This window comes from Vulpes vulpes, chromosome 6, assembly GCF_048418805.1.
Source record: "Vulpes vulpes isolate BD-2025 chromosome 6, VulVul3, whole genome shotgun sequence".
Lineage (NCBI taxonomy): Eukaryota > Metazoa > Chordata > Mammalia > Carnivora > Canidae > Vulpes > Vulpes vulpes.
The window spans coordinates 33,435,087-33,443,243 of record NC_132785.1 but is presented as its reverse complement, the minus strand read 5'-3'; the positions used below and the strand labels follow the sequence as shown (position 1 = coordinate 33,443,243).

The window sequence follows — 8,157 nt, the reverse complement described above, 5'->3', positions numbered from 1 at the left end:
ACTTCAGTGGACCAGAATAAACAAAGAAAGCTGTAGAATTTTTTGTTCTACACTGTGAAATGGTCAGATATTCCATTATTTTCTGCACACAAAGAAATGAATCAAGCATCATGAGTATTGACAAAATACGAACAATCTACAAAAATTGAATGCTTTATAATAATGTAGAAAATAAAACAAACAAGACATTTACAACTTTTTAAAACCACAATAGATGTTATACATTCAAGTTTTTTTTCTTTTATGAATATGAGTCTCAAAAATCCTCACAAGTAAGGAAATTATATAAAGTGATGAAAATGGGAAGACCCTAAAAAACTCATAAAGCATGGAGAGGGAGGCAAGAGACAACTTTAGATAGCAATGGAGAAGACAATATGGTTTATGATGATTATTCCCATTTGTTATCAAAGATAGTTTTCAAAACCATTTTTCCCAGTAGAGCACACTTTTTTTTTTTTTAATCGTTGTTAAGTACAGACTTTGGTAAAGACAGGAACCCACAAATGGGTGGTTTGAAATTATATTTTCCCACAAGTCTCCCGGAGAATCATTTTCTAACAGCTAGAATGTTTCTTTTGTCTTAGAGTTTTTTATTCCAAATTAAATTGAGAACAAATTGCATATTACCTCTTCATGGTAGTTCCGCACTTAAGGCACCAGGAAATTCTATAATATGATTCCTTTTCAAGGAAGTTAAATAGAAACCTTATTTCAACAAGCATACCAATTTCTATACCATTTGTAAAATTGATTCTGACCTTATCAGTCTCAGTCATGTTCTTCAGATTTGGGTCAGTAATTCAATCCTTAATGCTATTGAAGAGTCTAAACTGGACTTTCATAAGCCTTGCCACTTGTTTACCTTTTTTTTATAACTGGGGGAAGAGGAACACATGTACATGCACACACACACATGCATACACACAGATTAGACATGTGTATTATACCCCATGTTAATACCTACTAGGGTCTTATATGTGGTTTATAACTTATCCTCTGGCTTCATCTTATTATTCTACTCTTGTTTTCATTCAGTTACTGGTTTTTTATCTTATTGTTCTACATATATATTTTTTAAAGATTTTATTTATTTACTTTAGAGATAGAAAATGCACCACATGCATGCATTAGCATGGGTGGGGTGAGGGGCATGAAGAGGCACAAGCAGACTCTGGGCTGAACGTGGAGTCTGTGGGGCTCCAGCTCCCGACCCTGAGATCATGACCTGAACTGAAATCAAGAGTTAGTGGCTTAACTGACTGAGGCACTCCCACATGTATTTTTGGAAGGCGCTTTTTCTGACACGCTAAACAAATAAATAATAAGGACTTAACATCATAAAAACAAAAATAAAAACAAAACCAGTTACTTTGTTTCTCAAATACACACACATAGATATGTACATACATATACACACACATCTTTGCTGCTTTGTTAAATCTATAATTAGTTGCTCTGGAGATCTAAAGTATATACAGTTTGTAATTATATAGACTGGTCATGATGGTTAAAAGAATTTACAGGTAAGGGCACCTGGGTGGCTCAGTTGGTTGAACAATGGACTCTTGGTTTTGGCTCTGGTCATGATCTGAGGGTCGTAGAATCGAGCCCCACATCAGACTCCATGCTCAGTGAGGAGTCTGCTTATCCCTCTCCCTCTACTTCTCCACTGCCCCCCTTCCTCCACTCATGCTTTCTCTCTCTCTCAAATAAATAAATAAAATCTTTTTTAAAAAAGAAGAATTTACAGGTAAGGATATTATCTTATGCATGTTACTTCATGTTCCTTTTTCAAAAAGTTGTTTGTTCAGATCACACTTTGCTCCAAAACAGGATACAACTCTACTAGATACTGATATATAATACATACCTAAAATATGTCCACTTACAGATAAATGGATCTTTCTAAAAATTCTGTTTAGAAAATATTTAAGTGGTGCTTTAAACCAATAGTAATGAAAAACCACTTTAAAAGGGTGCCCTTGGGCAGCCCCGGTGGCTCAGCAGTTTGGCGCTGCCTTCAGCCCAGGGCATGATCCTGGAGACCCAGGATGGAGTCCCATGTCAGGCTCCCTGCATGGAGCCTGCTTCTCCCTCTGCCTGTGTCTCTGCCTCTCTCTCTCTCTCTCTCTGTCTCTCATGAATAAATAAATAAAATATTTAAAATAAAATAAAATAATAAAAATAAAATAAAATAAAATAAAATAAAATAAAATAAAATAAAAGGGTGTCCTTAAAACTGTACTCAACCACTTTCTACTCATTTAAGAAAATCCTAATTTTTAATAAATAATCATTCTCTAAATGTTGACAAGGCCCATTTAGAAATATATCGCCAAGTGTAACTGTCTGCAAACTGGGACATTTCCACATAGATAAGGCATCTACACTCCCTCTGTAAGAGGCAAAACAATGACACACAAATGCTGCCTGCTTCCTAATCCCCAAAACCTGTGAATATACTTTATACAGCAAAATAGGGTTTTCAGCTGTGATTTAATTTAAGGATTCTGAGGATGGGAAAGTTAGCCTGGATTACACAGGTGAGCCCAATATGGTCACAAAGGTCTTAATAAGAACAGAGTCAGCTTTCCCCTGGCTGGCAGGGAGAAGGCCCCAGGATGCCTGGAGTTACTGTAAAAGAGTTGAACCAGCAGGAGTTCATCAGAGCTCTGGCAGCCTTTCTTAGAAAGTCTGGGAAGCTGAAGGGCCCTGAATGGGTGGACATTGTCAAGCTGGCCAAGCATAAAGAGCTTGCTCCCTACTATGAGAACTGGTTCTACATACAAGCTGCTGCCACAGCATGCACCTGTCCCTCCCAGGCGGCGCTGGGGTCGGCTCCATGACAAAGATCTATGGGGGATGTCAGAGAAACGGGGTCATGCCCAGCCACTTCAGCAGAAGCTCCAAGAGTGTGGCCTGCAGGGTCCTCCAAGCACTAGAGGGGCTGAAAGTGGTGGAAAAGGACCAAGATGGAGGCTGCAAACTGACACCTCAGGGACAGCAGGACCTGGACAGAATCGCCAGACAGGTGGCAGCTGCAAACAAGAAGCATTAGAACAAATTCTGGGTTAATAAATTGCTTCATTCATAAAAAAAAAAAAAAGAACAGAATCAGAAAAATAGATGTGACATTGGACAAAGAGGCCAATGCATTTGCTGTTTGCAGATGAAAGAGGGCCATGAGCTGAGGAAGGTAGGTAGCCACTAGATGCTGGAAAAGGCAATGAACAGATTCTCCCCTACATCCTCCTGAAGGAATGTAGCCTTGCTGAAGCTTTGATATTAATCTAGTGAGATTTCTGAGTTCCGAATGGCAAGATAATAAATTTGTATTTTCTAAGCCACTAAATTTGTGGTAATTTGTTATAGCAGCAGTAGAAAACTAATATAACATCCAAAAGAATTGATCTATACTTGGCATTTCCACTTTCTTTCCTCCTGTTCTCTCAGACCCTGGACCAACTAGTCATGCATCCTCACCGCTCCACTGAAAATGTCCTATAAAGGTCAGCAATGACCTCTACATTGACAAAAACATTAGTCAGTACTCCTGTCTTACCTTTCAACCCCTCAACAGCATCTTACACGTTTGATCACACAAATTTTGAAACATCTTCCTTCTGTGGCTTCCAGGACACAACTGACTCCTAGTTTCCCTCCTGCTTCTCAGTCTCCTATGAAAGATCCGCCTTCTCTTCCAACTTCTAAACATCAACAGGCCTCATGGAGCAGTCTTCCAACATCTTTTCTTTCTATAAGATCCTTCCTAAGTATTTGCATTAATTGTAATAAATTTGAATATTATGTATATCCTGATAAGCCCTAAACTGAGAGCTTCAGGTATACAACTGCCTGCTTGCCATCTCTTCCATTTCTTTTAGGGTTTTCAAACCTAACATGTTTATAAGCAAACTATCAGTTATCTTCCCTGATCTTCAACATGTTTCTCCCATCTTCCACATCTCAATAAAAGGCACCACCATTCACTGAGCTGTTCAAGGATCTTTACTTCTTTCTTGTACATTTCATATTAGAAGAACCCTTTAGCTCTTATCTTTGTGAAGCGATGATTAACCGCCACCCAAGTTCATGTTTCAGATCTCTGCCTCTTGTTAGGCTACAGAAACTACAACAGAACAAGAAAGATCTGTGGGACACTTTCAAATGATCTAATATACATACAATTACAGTCTTCAAATGACTAGAGAAAAAAACAATGGAAGAAATATTTGAAAAGATAATATCTAAGAACTTTCTAAAATTGATACAAAAGACATAGAAACTAAAAAAAAAGAAAAGAAACTCATGCAGAATAAATACAATAAAACCAATCAGATTCAATCAAGCTAAAAAGCAAGATTAAAGGAAACCTTAAAAGAAGCCATAGCTATAGCCATAGATATATAACAAATAAAGGAGAAAAATACAAATGATGTCTAATTTCTCATTAGCATTAATAGAGGACAAAGGACAATGAAATAACATCTTCAGAGTACAAAAACTAAAAATTAAACATCAACTTCTACTCCTAAATGCAGATGAAATATTAGTAGAAACAAATAAAAGTACACAAAAAAGTTTTAGAAAAACATAACTCAGAAAATCATCTCTAGCAAATTTCCACTGTAAGAAATGCCAATTGATTCAAGCTATAAATTTTTCTCTACACCCTGGCTTAGATGCATCATATAAATATTTGTATACAGTGCTACTGGTTTCATTTAATTTATAAGATTTTCTAAATTTTTTCAAAATTTCTTCCTTGATGCATGGGTTACCTAGAAATGTGTTAATTTCCAAATAATTAGAGGGTTTTAGATACAGTATTGTTACTGATTTCTAGTTTAATGATACTGTGCTCAGAGAACATACTCTATATGATTTCAATACTTTGATGATTCTTATTGAGAATTATTTTATGTCTGGCACATGGTCTAATTAGGTAAATGTCCTATGGGTGTCTGAAAACAATGTGTATTTTACAATCATTTAGAAGGTTTAATAAATGTCAATTAGGTGAAGGTGGTTAATAGTGTTATTCAAATCTTTTATATCCTTACTAAGATTTTTTTTCTGGCATTCTGTCGATCGCTAAAAGAAGGTTCCTGAAATCTCCATCTATGATCATGGCTTGCCTGGTTTCTCATTTAGTTCTGCCAATGTTTGCTTCATGTATTTTGAAGCTGTGTTATTAGATCCATACATGCTTAGAGTTATTACAACTTTTTGAACAACCATTTTATCAGTGTTAAATGTTTCTTACAATACTTTTATGCTTGAAGTCACTTTTCCTTGATAATACTACAATCATACTAGCTGTCTTCCTTGAAGTATGTATTTTTCAGCCTTTTACTTTCAACTATCAGAGTCTTTATACTTCTAAACAGCTGCAGTTAGGTCTCATTTTTTTAAGGTTTTCTATTTTTTTAAAATTTTTATTTATTTATGATAGTCACACAGAGAGAGAGAGAGGCAGAGACACAGGCAGAGGGAGAAGCAGGCTCCATGCACCGGGAGCCCGACGTGGGATTCGATCCCGGGTCTCCAGGATCATGCCCTGGGCCAAAGGCAGGCGCTAAACCGCTGTGCCACCCAGGGATCCCCCGGTCTCATTTTTTTTAATCAATTTTGACAATCTCTGCTTTTATTTGAAACTTATTTCTATTCTATTTAATATAATCATTGTTCTATATTGGTTTAATTCTGTATTTTTTTTTCAATTTAGCCCATTTGTTCTTTGTTCCTCTGCTTTTACTTTCCTTATGTCTTTCCTATGAATCAAGTATTTCTTTTTACCTTAGTATTTCATTTTATCTTTTATTTTGATATATTATCAAAATATATTTTGATATTTAACTCCTGGAGATTATAATATACATCTCTTGGTTATCAATCCACCCACAAACAATCTCAATACTTCACAAACAATATAAGAACCTTACAATCACTCTATAATTTCATTTACTCCACTCAACTTTTGTATTCTTATTAACCTATGTGGATTTTATGCACCCAGACTCTTCTATAAATCAGAAATAAATTTCTGCTTTGTTTGAAGTCATTATACATTTGGAATCTATTCGTTACCCAGTCTAGCATACTTATCAAATACAACTATCAAAATATATCCCAAGTCTTAACAAGCCTCCCTTTCTCCACTCTACCACCTCGATCTAATATACTATCATTTCGTCTGGACTTCTACACTAGCTTTCTAGATGATGTCTTGCTTCTACTCCATCCATTCCCTTAGTCTATTGTTCTAATCCTTTAAATCAATAAATCAGATTGCCACACATATTCTCTGCGCATTACTTAAAACCCTCCAGTAGCTTTCCATGACACTTAAGAGTAGAGGCCTAAATCTTCACTGTCAGAGATTAAAAACATTAAATAAGTAATACAATAGCACCACCAGCCCACACCTTACTGGTGAATCAATCCTGAGGGAAGGATCAGTGCATCTGCCAAGGCAAGGAGATGATGAGGAGTTCTGAGTAGAAGCTATTCACTCAATAGTGTGGAAGTGTTTCATTGATTAAATAACAAGTTTGGTTGTATCATAGCAAACAGACTGAATTTGGCATGGCTTACTAGATCTTGGGTGTTCTAACCCCAGATTTCCTCTTCAGTTTCATATTCTACCCCTTTTCCTTCTCTCCCTATGCTTTGGCTATATTTGTCTTAGTAGACATGTAAAATACACATCACCTTACATCCTTTGTGCTTGCTCTTTCCTTTACTAGGAGGTTTACATTGTGCATGCCTCATTTTATAAGTTCTAGCTCAAAGGTCACCACCTAGAGAACTCCTTTGACTACCCTGTCTATAGGAACATCTCCTTCACTCTCTATCCTCTTACCCTGCTTTATTTCTCTTCATAGCCCTTACCACCTCCTGATATTACCTAACATTGTACTTGTTCTTGTTGCCTCTCCCACTAAATTGTAAAGGCAGGGCCTTGGCACGCCTTGTGTACCAAGAAATCACTAGCACCCATAATAGTTCCTTCTGGTCACTGAGATCACACATCAAAAATGATCTGATGACTGACATGTTATGATGGTAATAGAAATAACGCTCTATTGATGTAAGAGAGGGTGATTCTTTAGAGACAAAATTTTGTGCAAGTCATAGTGAAAAAGTTTAGAGTCACAAAAACTGGTTGTAAATCAATAATAACCAAGATCCAAAGCAAAGGCAGTTATAAAGAAGCTGGCTTTACAAACATATTAATTTTTTTCAAAAATTCAATAGAAAACATTTGGAAATGCCTCGGCACTCTTCTGAAATGACCTTTTAAAAATTGTGTTGAGGATGAAAGGATAAAATGTATTTATACCTGATGAAGAACATAAAGTGTATAGGGTTTCAAAATATTAGATGTAGGTTGAAATTTCCTATCAAATGTCCAACATGAATATTTTTGCATATACCCTTTTAAATTTCTTACTCTGGTATTAATTTTAGAAGAGAGTAAAACTGGGACTCAATATATTAAGTAGAAGACATTTAAATATAATATGATATGATATAGCCTTATAAATTTGCTAACCAACTTCCCCAGACTGCGCATATATACATCTGCTTCCTCAAGAAAGTATTATATAATTTAAAAAAGAAATGACCCCTTTATAACTTATTAAGCATGAACTAGTAATGAATTTTTTTTAAGATTTTATTCATTTACTCATGAGAGACACAGAGAGAGAGGCAGAGAAACAGGCAGAGGGAGAAGCAGGCTCCATGCAGGGAGCCCTGAAAAATTTTTTAAACGTATTCCCAGGGCAGCCCGGGTTGCTCAGCGGTTTAGCGCTGCCTTCGGCCAAGGTCGTGATCCTGAAGACCCAGATCAAGTCCCGCATTGGGCTCCCTGCGTGGAGCCTGCTTCTCCCTCTGCCTGTGTCTGCCTTTCTTCCTCTCTCTCTCTCTCTCTCTCTCTCCGTGTCTCTCATGAATGGATAAATAAAATCTTTAAGAAAAAGTGTATTCCCAATTGAGATACATCTGCTATCTAGAAGGCTGCTAGTATAATTATGTAAGATATTAAGTAGGCAGTATCAATTATCAAATTAAATTTTTCCAGTGGTTTCAGGTCTTACCCATCATGTTTCTGCATACTTAAATCTAAACAATTTAAGAAGATTAATC

The 8,157-nt window shown here is 36.3% G+C and overlaps 1 pseudogene; it reads left to right on the top strand.

The window, feature by feature from the left end:
* The first annotated feature begins 2,624 nt into the window (after positions 1-2,624).
* LOC112907198 (uncharacterized) lies at positions 2,625-3,078 on the top strand (annotated as a pseudogene).
* Positions 3,079-8,157: the final 5,079 nt, after the last annotated feature.